The sequence below is a fragment of the Excalfactoria chinensis genome, chromosome 1 (assembly GCF_039878825.1).
Source record: "Excalfactoria chinensis isolate bCotChi1 chromosome 1, bCotChi1.hap2, whole genome shotgun sequence".
NCBI classification, from domain to species: Eukaryota; Metazoa; Chordata; class Aves; order Galliformes; family Phasianidae; genus Excalfactoria; species Excalfactoria chinensis.
In genome coordinates this window covers 105,422,512-105,437,877 of record NC_092825.1, presented here as the reverse complement: position 1 = coordinate 105,437,877, position 15,366 = coordinate 105,422,512, and positions in this window count along the sequence as shown.

The following is a 15,366-nucleotide window of genomic DNA, read 5'->3' as shown; positions in this document are numbered from 1 at the left end:
CTCAGCCTCCTTTTCCCCAGACTAAACAGCGCCAGCTCCCTCAGCCTCTCCTCATAGCACTGGCCTCGTTGCCCTTCTCTGGACCTGCTCCAGTACTTCCATGAGGCACAAAGATAAGAATTTTTCCTTATATCATTTGCATACATCTCAGCCATACACCACTCTGGTAGGGTGATCAGGCTGAGATTTTTGGGTAAACCCATTGTCATCCTCATTTCTCAGTAACAAAGAACTCTGAGAGCCATTCAGCAGTTCAGTTCAATGGATGTTCCCAACAGACAAAACAATCTCAGTCTTCTCGTCATCTGTCTAATGTTCTATAGCATAAGCAACTGTGAACTCGTGTGTTTATTTTAGTAGTAGAATACACCTGCAACTTAAATATTGCATGATAAGCAGATGTTCACTTCTATAAATTGAGCAGCACACAAAGATTTACGGACCCCAGAGATTGGGATTTAGCGAGTGAGAGCCAAGGTCACAACTGGACCTTCAGATTCAATAAATCCTGATATTACTGGAGCACTGGGGGAGGGGAGGAAGGCATCATCATAGACATATAACAATTTTTAAAGTATGCCAGCAATGATCTGCAAAGCAGATGTAAGTCAAGAGGGTTTTGATGCATTAAAATGACCCTGCCAGGCAAGAGATGGAATAACTCAGTATTTAGCTTGGAGTCACAGATATAACACAGGGGTGGAAATGATTTTAAAAAGCATTTTAAATGACACTGAGGAAATTACTTCTTTGGTTCCATTAAAAGACACAACTAGATCTCTTGATTTGTATTAAGCAGTAAAAATTACATTAAAGCAGCTTTCTTTAACCTTTGTCAGCGTATCTGTTATAGCTACTGATGGTGCTCCAGTGAAAAAAAGAACTTATACAATTAATAGATGATTTAATTGCAGCCAGCAACTCATTGGATGAAATATCAGTGAATCACACTTGAAGAAAATTTACACACAAAGGCTTTAGGAATTAGTGAAGTCATGTAAGATGTCATCAAAGCTGTGAATTTCATTAAGTCCAAGGGATTGAATCATCACCAGTCCCAGGAGTTCCTTAAAAGTATGGATGTGGATTATGGTGTTGTTATTTATTTTTCTTAAGTGAGGTGGCTAAGTTGGGGTAAAATATTAAAAATATTTTATGATTTCTGAAATGAAATCAACTCATTTACGGAATGAAAAGGAAAATTTGTACCAGAACTTGGAAATGAAAAATGGCTCACAGATTTAACATTTTTGGTGGATTTGACCTCTCATTTAAATGAGTTAAGCATGCATTTTCAAGGTGAAAATCAACTGATCTGTGTCTCATTTCAAACCATAACAGCATTCAAAATGAAATTTGAATGATGGCAAGCTCAAGTTACGGCAAATAATTTCATGAATTTCGATACATTTGCTAGACAGAGGCCTGTGAACAGTGAAAAAATACATGAATCTGTGCTTTCCATTTTGATACAGGAATTTAGAATAGGTTTCAAGATTGACAAAAAAGCATTTTTTTTTTTAATATATTTTTGTGACTCAATTTTCAGATATAAATACAACTGGGTTCTGAAATAATGCCTCTTCTTTTATGATGTTGGCCCATGACATCAGAGGCAGATGTTGGTGGGAGGGCAGTAGAGGTTGAACCTTCCCACCAATATCCCTTTCCATTTTGTTGCCATGTGACAGATGGCAGCAGAAGAGCAGCCTGACACAATGGCGTCTGACATGGAAGCGTGTATGAAACAAAGGCATCATTGAATTCCTCCATGAAGAAAAAGTGGCACCCACTGACATTCACTGACGCTTGCTGAATGTTGATGGGGGCCAAGCAGTGGATGTGAGCACAGTGAGGTGGTGCGTGGTCTATTTCAGCAGTGGTGATAGCAACAGTGGGGCATCTCGGTGCCGGTGTAGATGTTCATAAGCAGAGCATGCAGGCCCTTGTTCATTGCTAACGAAAATGCGTAGCTAATGGTAATGATTGCGTTGAAAAATGGTGTTTTGTAGAATAGAATTTGCTCTATCAAGTAGTGTTTTTGCTTTCTGTGGCCAGTGTAGTTTCCATGGAAACAAATGGAAGACATTACTTTTGGAGTGACCTACGTTTATCATCTGTGAATTTTCAAATGAAATGTATCAAGTTGCAATCAGACACTGAACTCAAAGAAACCTTCAATCATGTTTCTTCACCAGACACTCATGAGCCCTTTCTGACTGGAGAGGAATACTCACTTCACAGTTGTTCCCTCCTCATGTCACTGCTTTTTGGCAGTATGCACATTTGTGAAAAACTGTTTTCAAGGATGAAGCGCAGGAGGAGTGAAATTGCATCAAATATCTCTGATGAACACCTTGAGAGCTCACTGAGAATTGGACCCATTGCCATTGAACCAGGCACTGATGCATTTATTTCACAATAACAAGATCACATATCCCACTAGTTTTATGCTTTTGTTGCTCTTTTTCCTTTTTGTTTCAATGAAAAAATATTTAAAAAATAAGTTTTGTTACTTAAACACAGTAATTACATTATATATTTTATACGCAGCCCTAGAGTTTCTTGTACACATTAGCTACATTATATATTTCATATGCATTCCATGACAATTTCTCTTCATTCAGTGTGGCCAAAGATTGGACTTTCTTGCCTTAGACCTTGGTCTCTTTCCTGCCCCAGAGCAGCATGAAGAATCCATGTGCTCACAGCTCCATGCCATGCCTACTGGCTCCTACATCATTATGGTGCAGACCTACGTGACCGCCCCATCCGTTTGGGCACCAGGCCCACTCCACACCTGCAGTTTTGCAACCATCCATGCTATTTTAAAACAAACAGCTGAAATGGCCCATTGAGCAATTTTCAGTTGCAACAAAAACTCATATGAAGGTTGTGAAGGCTTCCAGCAAGCAATTACATGTTACACTGGTGTTTCTGCCTCTCTGTTTAGACTAACTCATAGCGGTTTATGGGAATTATCTTCCCAGCAATTTGTAGGGACTTCCAAAACATGTAGTTCAGCCAGAAGCAAAACAGAAATAACCACAACCAGAGAGGAATTCCCCTAATCCTGAATTACAGCAAATAAATACAAATAGCCGTTGTGTGAGAAGATGGAGGCAGACACAAGCAAGAGAAAACAAACCTGAAAACGTCATGCAGATTTTTTTCTCATTGAGCTAAATACCCACATGAACACCTCCCTCAAACCTGTGCCTGAAAGCACAGCTGCATGAAACCGGATCAGTGGGGAAGATGCAGCTTTAGATGGCTTCTGTGGCAACTGAAATGAGAATCTAGAGCCAAAGTGAAGCTGCATACATACAATCTATGCAAACGGCTGTGCTCCCAGGTAAGACTGTGGGATTGGCACTGCCTGCCAGCTGCAATACAGACAAACAGTCATATCATTCAGAAAGCACAGCAGGCTGCAGAACCAGTTCAAGATTTTCAAGGCATTTGCACAAGAATGTTCTAGATGTCCATTCAGAGATACCTGCATTGGCAGCCTGGTCTTTCTGCATGGAAGTTCCACAGGCATGAAGAAGGCAGGGCCTGAGCACTGTCCTCCCTTGCTCTCATTCCAGCTCCAAGTTTTCACCTCATTGTAACTGCCAGTCATGAATGGAGAATGAAGGCATGTATTACCTCAGAGGATGCAGTGAAGTTCACTGTAAGTACAGGTCTGGAAAAGGCAGCTGTAATGATCCAAACTGCAGGCAGAAGTTTTTCTGCCAGCTGCAAGAGCAGCCCCTGCCTTGACCCTGCTTACCACATGCCAGCACATGGAGATTTTTCCCCACAGCCACAAGCTCTGGGATCACTACAGAAAGGTTTTTACCAGTGGTTTCTCCATATATAGTGAAAGCCCTACACAATCAAGGGAAGTGAGAAGTGTATATGTCATGTGGCCTTTATTCCAGTGCCCTTAAACACTGCCTCCAACATATTTCCTGTTTCTGTACCAGCCAAGCACATTGTAGCTTCTTTACAGGCAAGGCACCAATTGAGAATTACCCTGCCTTGGAAACAAAAAAAAACAGTCCTGGTATCAGCTGTATGTTTTAGGGGAGCCTCTGGTGTCCTTAAAAAATATATCATTTAAGGGAAATCGATATTCTGCTGCACTGCCGTCCTGTGTCAGACCAGGCTACAGGTGAATGTGAGTTTAGTGGTTGCTATTTATTGTCAGCTGACCACTAATCCCATTTCCCACTGCTGAAATAAGGCGTTAAGAATCAACACACTTCCCCATTGAAAGGAAGACATTCCAAACAGCTGTATCCTTCAAAGGCTTTGGCCTTTTCTTTCCGTTCACCGTCTCCCTAGGTAGCCCTCCGAGACACGCTGTTATGTGGGATGCCAACTGCTTGCTATTCATCACGGCCCCATTCTCCGGGGGGCCATTGATTTTGAATAATTTATCACCCAATGTTTTGTGTGTTGCCGCAGAAATAAATCAGAACTGGGAGCTCCAGATGCTCCCACGTCCCATTGCACCGTGTTAATTTATTAAAGAAGGGTTTTCTCGGCACAGCCTCAGGGTGCAGGAATCTCCTCTGCAAGGAGCACTGGGGATGGGGGGATTGCTCCGAGCCAAGTGTGAAGAGCATTGAAAGAGAGAAAGAGAGTTGGAGAGAGACTCCAGTATGGAAGTACACGAGCCTGGAAACCCTCAAAGGGTGAGCAGGCGGTCAGCTCTCCAAGCAGAACTGGTGGTCACAGAGCTCCAAGAAAAATATATTTAGTCCTTAAGCGTGTAGCTTTTGTTCTGGGCTCGCAGTCTCTTAGTTTCTTGGACTAGGTCTCGAACCCGGATATGGCAAGTAAATATCAAGCCATAAATCACAGATGTGAAGCTTGCTTTTCTTTCTTCAAGGTTGTATAATATAGTGAAAATGATCAAGCAAATGCAAAGCTATTTTACACTGCACATGCACAGAGTGCAAAAGCCTTGAGTCTCTTCCAATGAACCCACAAGAATGATGGGCCTCCTGTTAACATGAAGATCTATTTTTCTGAAGCATCCAACAAATCCTCTCGTGGACTGAAGGGTTTCTCCTGTTGTTTTCTTTAATGCTCTTGCAATGCAGTTAATTGAATGTATAATGACCCTTCATTCAAACCTTCCGCACATGCATATTATGGTAGTTTCATCAAATGAGCCTTTGGCAGAACAGGAAACTCAAATTTCCTATGTTCTTTCCCAGAGACTTGAATGTGTGTCAACAGCTTTTTGGTACTTACCACTCTTAGTCATTTCTCACTCCCCTGTCAGATCTCTTGAACCACTGCTGCTAAGACACAATCTTGTCTCAGAGGCCACTGCTGGAGCACCAGCCTGGCCCTCCTGGAGGACAGGAGGCCTCTGGGATGTCTTGTCCCTGACATCCACACCTGCCAAGCCTATGCCCTCTGTTCCAGCATTTCCCAAGTTGGCAGTGCCTGTAGTCCTGCTGCCGGTGTTATTCTGAAAACAGTTCCTCACAGAATATTGGAATGATAGAATCATTAAGAGTGAAAAAAAAACAGCAAGATCACCCAGTCCAACCACCTGCCCTTCCCCACCACACCCACTGCCCATGTCCCTCAGTGCCACATCCACACGGCTCTTGAACACCTCCAGGGATGGTGACTCCACGACCTCCCTGGGCAGCCTGTGCCACTGCACCACTGCTCTTACTGAGAAATGTTTCCTAATATCCAAACTGGACCTTCCCTGACACAACTTGAGGTCATTACCTCTTGTCCTACCTGCAAGGGGAAGAAAACACTAGACTGCGTGATTCTTCTGCCCTCTCCAAAACTAAGTAACACTTTGTCTAGGGCTGTGCCTACACTGCAGAATAGGAGGATATCCAGTAGTGCTGGCACTTTGGCAGTCTCTGCTAATCTCTGAGCATGTAAAAATTATACTTGAGAGCATTGTATGTATTAACTTCTGTGGTGACAGCAATAAAAAGCACTTCCTGGACTCTCCTTCCCTTTGCAATCTTTCAAAGCTCCACCACACCTCCAATAGGGTTTAGCAACCTTCAACAGAGTGAGCTGGAAGATGAGTTCAACTCCCCATTTCTGTCTCCACTGTCTTCTCAAGTTCACGCTTCCATTTGCTTTGATGTTTTCCCAAATTTGTAAGCTAGAGGGAGATATCCTATAAGCACGGTTGTAGCCCAAACAGCTGAAGTTTGCCAATGTTATGAGAAAGCATAAGCAACAGCTTCTAATGGGAAGTGTTGGGCAATCCCATCTTTGCTGAAGGCAAATTTCCCCTGTGCCACCACCAAGATTAATTCCAGACTTCCTTGGGTTCTATGGCATGCAGAGGATCCATGCAAGGAAATGCTAAGCACAGCCAGGTCCAACGCACTCTTGCAAATCTCTCAGCCTCAGTATCGAGGGCCTCATTTTATTCTGTTTTCCTAAAATCTTCAGGAGGCAACACTGGGAAATCTTGATTACTCTGTAAGACTTTTGCTTAGTCTTCTGCTAAACCAGAACTATTCTCTCCTTAAAGACAAGCTAAAGCTAGCAAAATCACTGTACATCATGAGATTACTGGTTAAGGTTGCAGCAAAACATAGTTTGCATCTTAACTCTGCTTTCTCTCATTTACTGCCTTTTTCAAATGTCTTCTTTGGCACTGATAGCATTTGTCTCAACCTAAAAGTGAACTCTGGAGCTGGGGGGAGTCTGAGCAAAACCCCTACAGCTGTTTAGGAATTATCCAGGAGGAAAAAAATGCACGTTTCCCAGTGTAAACACTATCTTGGTTTTATTTTTATTTTTTTCTGTTGTTTTCCTTTAATTTTTTTTTTAATTTTTTTTTTTTTTTTCAGTTCAAGGGGAACATTCAGTTTATTTAAAGTTAGAATTTATTTTAGTTAGATGTCAGCGCAGCACATCTGTAGCTCTCAGTGAGACAGAGGAACACGAGCACAACTCTCCTAGGTCAGCTCGGAGGTCCATCCAACCCTATATCCTGCCTCTGACAGCGGCCGGTAGCAGATGCTCAGAGGAGGACCGATGCCAGAAGGCCTCTCCCACTGTGCCAAAAACCCCAAGCTCTGTGGTTCAAGGACTTCCTGAGCTGGAGCTGCAGCTGGACCACAGTGTTTAACAGCCACTGATGGCCAAATCCTCTCTGAATTCACCTAATCCCCTTTTGTGCCTCTCTATTCTTCTGGACTTCATAGCTCCCGGTGGCAAGGACCTTCACAAGACAGCTATGCTGTGTGTGAAATCAATACTTCCTTGCCCTTGCTTTAAAATTGTCAGTGTCCCTGGCAGGCTCTTAGTTTTTGTATTATGAGGAACACTGAGCAAGTTTTCCTTGGTTCCAGACCACTGATGGCATTTGTGTCTTTTTATACACTCAGTTTCATCACTTCTCTTGCACAAGCCTGGTCATAGCTCTCATCATTCTTTTCTAATCTCCGTACCCCTGGCTCTCCTGGATCCATGTTAGGAGAGGGGGAAAGCATGGCAGATCATAGATTTATGATTTACAATAACTTCCATTCCCAGTAGTATCTGTCCAGAGAGGTGGATGCCCCATCCCTGCAGACACTCAAGGTCAGGCTGGATGGGGCTCTGAGCAACCTGATGTAGCTGTAGGTGTCCCTGTTCACTGTAGGGGAGTTGGACCAAATGGTCTTGAAGGGTCCCTTCCAACTCCAACCATTCTGTGATGCTACAATCTGCCTTTGCTGAGTACCAGGGATGATATTTAAAGAGAATTTTCTACCATTATTCCAGACCTCTTCCTGAAACACAGTAGCTCGCCAAGAGGCAGTTGTTGGGTGAGCACTGATAGATTTGCTACTTTCTCTTTGTTTCATCACCTTGGTCTTAGTGGTGCTGGATCTCTCCTGATGTTTTTTCTCCCAACCACTCAGTTGTGTGAGATGCTCCTGCGACTGCTTGATATCAGCTCTTCTGAATAATTCCATACCATCTGCAAATTCAGTTAACCCACTCTTTATCCCCTCTTCCAAACCTTTGATGAATGCACTGGATTATACAAATTACAATCTCTAGACTAGAGGAGCACCGCAAAAGGAATTGGGCCTTTCTCTCTGCACTGCTTGTCTTTCCAGTGAGTGAAGTACCGTTTTTGGAAAGCTGGATCTGCTTTTAATGGGTGACGCCTCAGTTAGTCACACACTTAATGACTTCTGCAAAGGCTGCCAACATATTTGCAAAGCAAGACTCCCCTGCAGAAGCAACATTTCCCTCCTACTATCTTATGCTTATGGGATCGATCCATACCTATCAATTCTAGTTTATGAAATAATACTCAGTACTTTGCCAGGCATGGAAGACCAGCATGTTAGTTTGTAGTTCTTGGATTCGTTTTTGAATTATTTCTACCTATAGTTCATATATCTGGAATAAAACCTTCACATATGAGATTTAATTAATAATTAGAGGGACAAAAAACATCACTGATAGACAAGTTCAGCTATCCAGGCTAATTATCATGTTAAAAGCATTAATTTAGTCAACAAACTGGTCCAAACTATGCCCACCACTAAAAGATTCTGAATGTGATTTTCCAAGTTGCTCTGGTTCCTTTAATAAAGTGTCAGTTCAGCTTTTACATGGCAAAAAGCATTGGCAGAATCTTTCCCCGTGAACTCAATTTTTTGTTTTCAAGATTTTGTTCCTATAGTCTCCTGTGAGTCAAACATAATACAGTGCATCAGCTAAAGACCCAGAAGTCATCATACAGTTTGGCATGTGAAATTAATGCTGCAATCTGAGTTCACAATTAATTAAAGCTTTTCTGCAATGGGAAACACAATGGTATGATTTTGCCTTATTAATTTCAGCTCTAATGCTACATCTTTATCTCTGCAGACTATTTCTTGGAATAATTGCACTTCTTTGTTTTTATTTTAGCTTTTATTCCTTCAGAATGATTACCTCCAGTTTTGTGAAGCAGAAACATGCATTTCAATACTTTTTAAAATGTCATTAAATGTATAGTATAAAGCCATGTCACTTAATATTTGGCTTACCTATCTTCTACATCCGCATGTATGTGCATAGCACTACATGCATTAGAGAAGGTAAATGAGTGAAACAATGTACGTGTGTGGGAACTGTGTTTTTGATCCAAGAAATGCTAAATCAGAACCAAAAAGAGATAGAAGTTACCTATTGTCATGGTAGCAATGAAGGTAGCCTGTCACATATTTAATCATGAACATAACTGCAAGCATGAAAAGGACTGTGAAATCAATGCAGTCTATCAGGTGCTTTATAAATAGGTTTGCACTTAAAAATTTTGCCCACTCGTGGTATCTCTGTGCATCATCATGGTACCACTTAGGCAAACCAAAGCAGACTGATGGATGGACAGCAGGTGCTTTCACTTCTTTCCCTCAGAATTAGCAGCAATACTGCCACACGCATTCCCACATGGCTGTGCAGCAGTGCCTCCACCCTCGAGTCAGAACAGGGCTGTGTTTGCCTCTGGACAATGTTAAATTTAGGGTTTTAATTTCAAAGCTACTCATCTTCACCTTGCAGACCTCTCGACTGCAGTATATCATTCGCAGGCCAACACCCTTAGCACATAGGGGGGTATCCCTTGTGGCACGCACTACTTTATAAATGAGACTGATAGCTGAATATGTCACATTTCAGTGAAGGAAAACAAACCTTATGGACTCCTTAAAGGCTGTGATAAATTAGAATGTGCATGGTACAAATATTTATCTTGCACCCTTATTACAAGTATTTCCTTTTCACTGGTTAATTTAATTAAGAGGCGTCCCATTGGAGTAAAACTTCATAAGATGGATATATTTCTCTCCAGAACATAATTTATTTTGAGTGAAAAGGGGAAAACTCATAGCTCCTGAACTTATTAATAATGATCTGAATTAAAATACATTCCTGGCTTAGTTGAACACTTACGTATGTTAAGGGATAGCTGGGAGGGGAGACAACAGGGATTATTTTTGTTTTCATGAGAAGGACCTGATCCCAGAAACACTGTCAAACACATATGATGAGGAGTTAGTCACAGTGATTTCTTTGGCAAGGAAAAAGAAGCAGGAACAAAAACAACATAACCCAACTTTCTGTCAGGGGTGGGGGGCCATCAAGAGAGCCAGTATGGGATCATTCTTCTTCTCTCTTGAGGCCCAGCATCCCACCTCACTCCAAGAAAAGCCTCCCCACACTTGGCAAGCTCTGCCTCTGAAGGAGACCAAGGACACAAGCAGGAGAAGTGGTGAAGCATGACTGGAACATCCTACAGTCCAGAGTGGTCACTCTCATGCACAGCCCCAAGCTCTTCAGGACCTCCCTCACATCTGCATGATTCAAGGATGGGCACTGGGCAACGCAATGAGCCCCCACAAAGGCAGACCCTGTAAAGGACACCACCCTTGTCCAAGCTCACAACTTCTGGACAAAGGCAACCTACTCTCCAAAAAAGTTACATGTGCTGCAGACCCAAAAATTGAAATGAAAAAAGGAAAAGATGAAGCCCATTGGAGAAGGTGCTATTTGGGATTTTGGAAAGGCAGGGTTTTGCTTTGGCTCTTCTATACTAGTTCCAGATGTGTCACTCCACTTCACTTCTTGGAACGCCTTTCCAATTTTTATCTGATCTACTTCAAGGGTAGTATCTGTGGGTCATGAATGGTCTCCTGCTGTGTTTCTGTAACGAGACCACAAGGCTCTACTCAAAACCTTGCTGAAATACAAGCATTACACAGGGACAGTGACAAAACTGCAGCTGTCTTTCCAAAATATCTGCTTTGCTTCTGCTCACAGAATAATTACTGGAATTGTCCATTAGAAAGCTAGTCCTCAGCTCAGTCCCCAAAGAGAGCTGAGTGATTTTGTGCCTGATTACTTCTTTGGGGAGCATTTAGGCATACATATATGTGAGAGATGCACCTATTCCAAGATGCCTCATCTTCCACACAGGTTAACATTTACAACATCTCTTCTTGCCTGTTTACCATGCTAACAAGGAATGATTTCAACGACTCTCAAGGCTGAAGGATACCCAAACACTTGTCATTTCATTTCCTTTTTAGAGGAGTTTTTGTTGTTGTTTTTTTTTAATCAGTTTTGAGTATTGGGTCAATATTTCTATCATTTTGTTTCATTACAGAGCCTATCAATGTACTACTAGCAGATACATTAAAACAAAACAGAGCAGAACAAACAAGGGATATCTCTCCCAGTAGGAAAGGGCATTAAATCATTGCTAGAAGTTTAAGCAAAGAGGTTTCTCTGAACATTATTTAAATCCATATTGAAGCTGTTTCAATTTTGCAGCACCAGCACCTGCAGAAACCTCTGTGCTACCTTAAAACAACTGGTGAGATTCAAGTCAGAGTGTTTGGTCACTGCCAGCTCTTACATCAGTGACTGGCATCCCTTCATGGGTCACACATCCCACTCTTAAGAGAACAATTACAGCCCTGCTGTGACTTGAATGACAAAACTTGAAGGAAAATGAACTTGAAGATGTTTCTGTAGCAACTAGAGACAACTGTTACCGTCAGTCCAACTTACAGCAACAGGCTTTGAATCAAGAAGAAAAAAAACACACTGTAATCTTTACAGTTGAATAGCGAGTGCTGTCTGGCAGAGACACAATTAGTGCCTTGCAAACAACATGAGCATTCTCCTTGTGTGGAAGACCACTGCTGTCACTCTGGGTGAGGAACAGCAATGGATAGTCCTTACTGAGAGATTATCAACATAAAGAGATAGCACCAGAAATAAAATTCAAATAAGTTTGATTTCATGATTGTTAAAAGAATATCAGTGCTGACCATCCACTTTCCCCCATCTGGAGGACAGAACTCGTACAGTTTTAGCATTTGCTGTTCAGTGAGTTGCCTTCCAGCATCTGACATTGACAGGCTGTCTTGAAAAAGACTCCATGAGCTTTCAGTGGGTAAATGGGGGCTTACTCACTGAAGTAAGTGTAATGATCTCAATGTCTTTCCTAGTTGTTCTTTTCCTTCCTAAAACAGCCCCACTCTCAGAAGCACCATGCCCTGGTGTAGCCCACATTTGCTCTTGGCAGGACTCCAAGGCAAACTTTTCTCTCTTACATACTACCAAGGCAGTTACAATGATTGATGTTAACAGGATGGAGAAAGAGGTGACAGTCCCATTACTAACCTAACAAACCCATTTACCACCACTCTTTTAACCAATGTAGTCCAATCTACTGCACAAAGCCAACAATTTTTCCTGAACCCTACGCTGTTATCTGCCAGAAGGGCAGTAACAATTTCCCTCAAGGATGCATCTCACACTGTGATTTACAGTTTACCTCCTGCAATACGAGAGGCCTTTGGCACACTGAAGCAGAGATACCTCAAATGCCAAAAGGGATATTTTTTTGAAAACAATGCGGAGGAGGGAAGCATCCCTCAGTAGTCACACACTGGCAGTGCAGCTCCTGCTCTGCTGGTTGGGTGCTAATACTCATTCCTTTGAACCATGTATATAATAAAAGTTCAGGCAGGGCTTTGCAGAGCAGGGCTGAGGGGATGCCATTTGTGTTACATGCACAACCTCCTCTATTCCAAGCTGGAACAGGCACCACAATCAAGATCATTCCTTCCAGCCTGTATGGGGGTTTCTTTCAACCCCTTCCCTTGCTGAGAGCCAGGGCACTGCTCCTCTTGGCTCTGTACCCACCAAGGGGTGAAGCCAGAGCTAACACTGCAGCCACATATGTGCATATCTGCAACACTACATTTTGAACATGGATCTGGCAGGTGCTGGTTCAGTTTAAGGGCTTGGCTGCTGCAGCTGTGGCACATGGGGCACTGAGGATTTTGCATGCAATGGTAGGAAAACAGAAAAACAATTTCCCTTTCCCTTAAAGTAAAACTAAACCCTGCTCCCACAGAAACCAGCGGTGAAGCTGCTGCAACCACAGCAATGCTGGTTCAGGTGCTTTGTGGTCATTTTCCTCTTAAAAGGAGTTTTGCTTCATTAAGATATCAAGCTTTTCATTTCCTTCAGGTGTTGAGATGTCTTCAGAATGTGGTTGCCATTAGGCACCAAAAGGGGCGTCCCCAAACCTACAGAGGCCATAGAACTCTGCAGAGCATAACATGTGAGCAGAGAATGATTGCATAGGCATGTTCTCAAGGAGTACACCCTTCTGCAGCACAGCTCTTATTAAAACTCCAAACTTCAAGGTGAATTAGGAAGGCTTGTGAAACGCAAACAGCCTGAAGCCCATTGGAGAGCATTGCTCACTACTGATCACACGTTTGCAGAACAACAAAGAAAAAGAGATTTCCTAGGATCCTAAAGGCCAAGCCTTTTGTAGGCATGAGAGTTATGGAGCCAACCACTTAGAGAGGAAAGGTGTGAATCTCAACAACCGCCTGAGTTGTTTCCTCTGGAAATAGGCTCCCACACAAGTGGCAAAACAGAAGAAATAACGCAATGGTGAAACAAATGCAAACATATTTCATCCTCATGATAGAATCACAGAATCATAGAATTGCTCAGACTGAAAAAGATCTTAAACATCATCAAGTCTGAACCATACTACCCTAAATCTAAGAACCCTCCACTAACATGTCCCTGAGCACCACATCCAAACGGTTTTTAAACACATCCAGGGATGGTGACTCATCCACGTCCCTGGGGAGCCTATTCCAGTGCTTAACAACCCTTTCTGTAAAGAAGTGTTCCCTGATATCCAACCTAAACTACCCTGGTGCAACTTGAGGCCATTTGCCCTCATCCTGTCACCTGTCACCAGTAAGAAGAAACCTGCCCTGCTCTCACTGTAAGCACCTTTCAGGTATTTGAAGAGAGCAATAAGGTCTCCCAACAATGTATTATTGAATGCAAGACCAGTTGCTGTACTGCATATCTCTGGCATTTCGTGTCCACTGGAACATGCTAGAGAGGGCAAAAGCTTTATTTTGGTGCATTCAGACAATATGATTTCAGTATCACTGGAAGAAATGTCCTTCAGCAGGAAAATCAGTGAACAGATAGAGGTGGTTCATTGTGTAACTGCTTGCCAAGCAGAACGGCACCCTACCGCGCTGCAAAATAAAGTTCTGTTAGACAAAGGGAATCATTGTTTTTTGTTGCAAACAGCTTAATTAATCATTTTCCTCAGCTCATGATGGAAAGAGCCTTGAGCTACAAGAGCTCTGCTTGTACTAACCTCCAGGCACAAAAGCGTCCTCTCCTAGAATTCATTTAGCTGTCAAAATGGGGGAAAAGAATGCCAGAAGAGAAGTTAAAAATGGTGGAGTCCAAGCAGTTTGAGGGTGCTTTCCCTTTAAAAACAAAATAATAATGCTAGTATAAATGTAGAGTGAAAGCTAACTCCACAGAAGATATCTCCAGAAGGGAGAGGTGGGGTGAGGCTACCACCAGCACTTTTATGCGTAATCCTTTCATGTAAATTATTTCCAATGGGAGCTCTTTCTCTTGCCTGCAGACAAAAGCAGAATGCATCGCTCTTGCCAGACCACCTGGGACATGGGGAGGATAGGAAATTTCCAGATGGGTTTTAAGACAATTCAGTTATATTTATACAGCCAGAATAAATGTTGTTTTTTTTCTGAGATAGCATTTCCCTTTGCTCTATCTAGACCACCAAGAGAAGAGGGAGGCACAGAAATTCTATTGCATTAATAGTCCTGGTGTTTACAGTTTTGATTTTTATTAACTTGTGGGAGCTGTTTATTGAGTCATAAACTCTACTAATGGGGATATTATCTCTAAATTATATAAGTACTATAGTATTTAGGTTAGTTAAAAGAAAGGTTTAAAACAGTTACGTACTTACAGTTTATCTCAATCACCAACATAGTCCCATAATGGGAATTTAATTGCTAATTGCTAGCTTATATTGCAAAAGAACTACAATAACAACAGACAATATATAGCCTACATAAACATGTCCAGACAATTCTACATTGCCTCCTTTCACTGCTACCTTCTCATCTGTTGGGTTTGTGTTGTTTTTTGTTTTTATTAAAGTGCTTTAATTCCTAACTGCCCCAAATTAGGAAAGTCTCTTTGTCAGGAAGCATTCCCACCAGTGCTTCATTTGACTGATTTTAGCAAGCCTTCTGCACACACTTCAATAGCTTTATACAAAAGGGACAGACTTACATATACACTTAAATACTTTGCTAAAGTAGATTCTCAGAGAGCTCTAATAAGAGAAATTTGGGTTCCATTTATATCCAACCAAGTTTTTATGCTTACTGAACTGGAATTTGACCAAAACCCACCATCACAAGCCTGAGCCAAGCTGTGGACAGCCAAGTCAGCAGGTGAGGCATGGCCATCAGTCTAAAATCCAGAACAGCCCAAGGGTTGGAT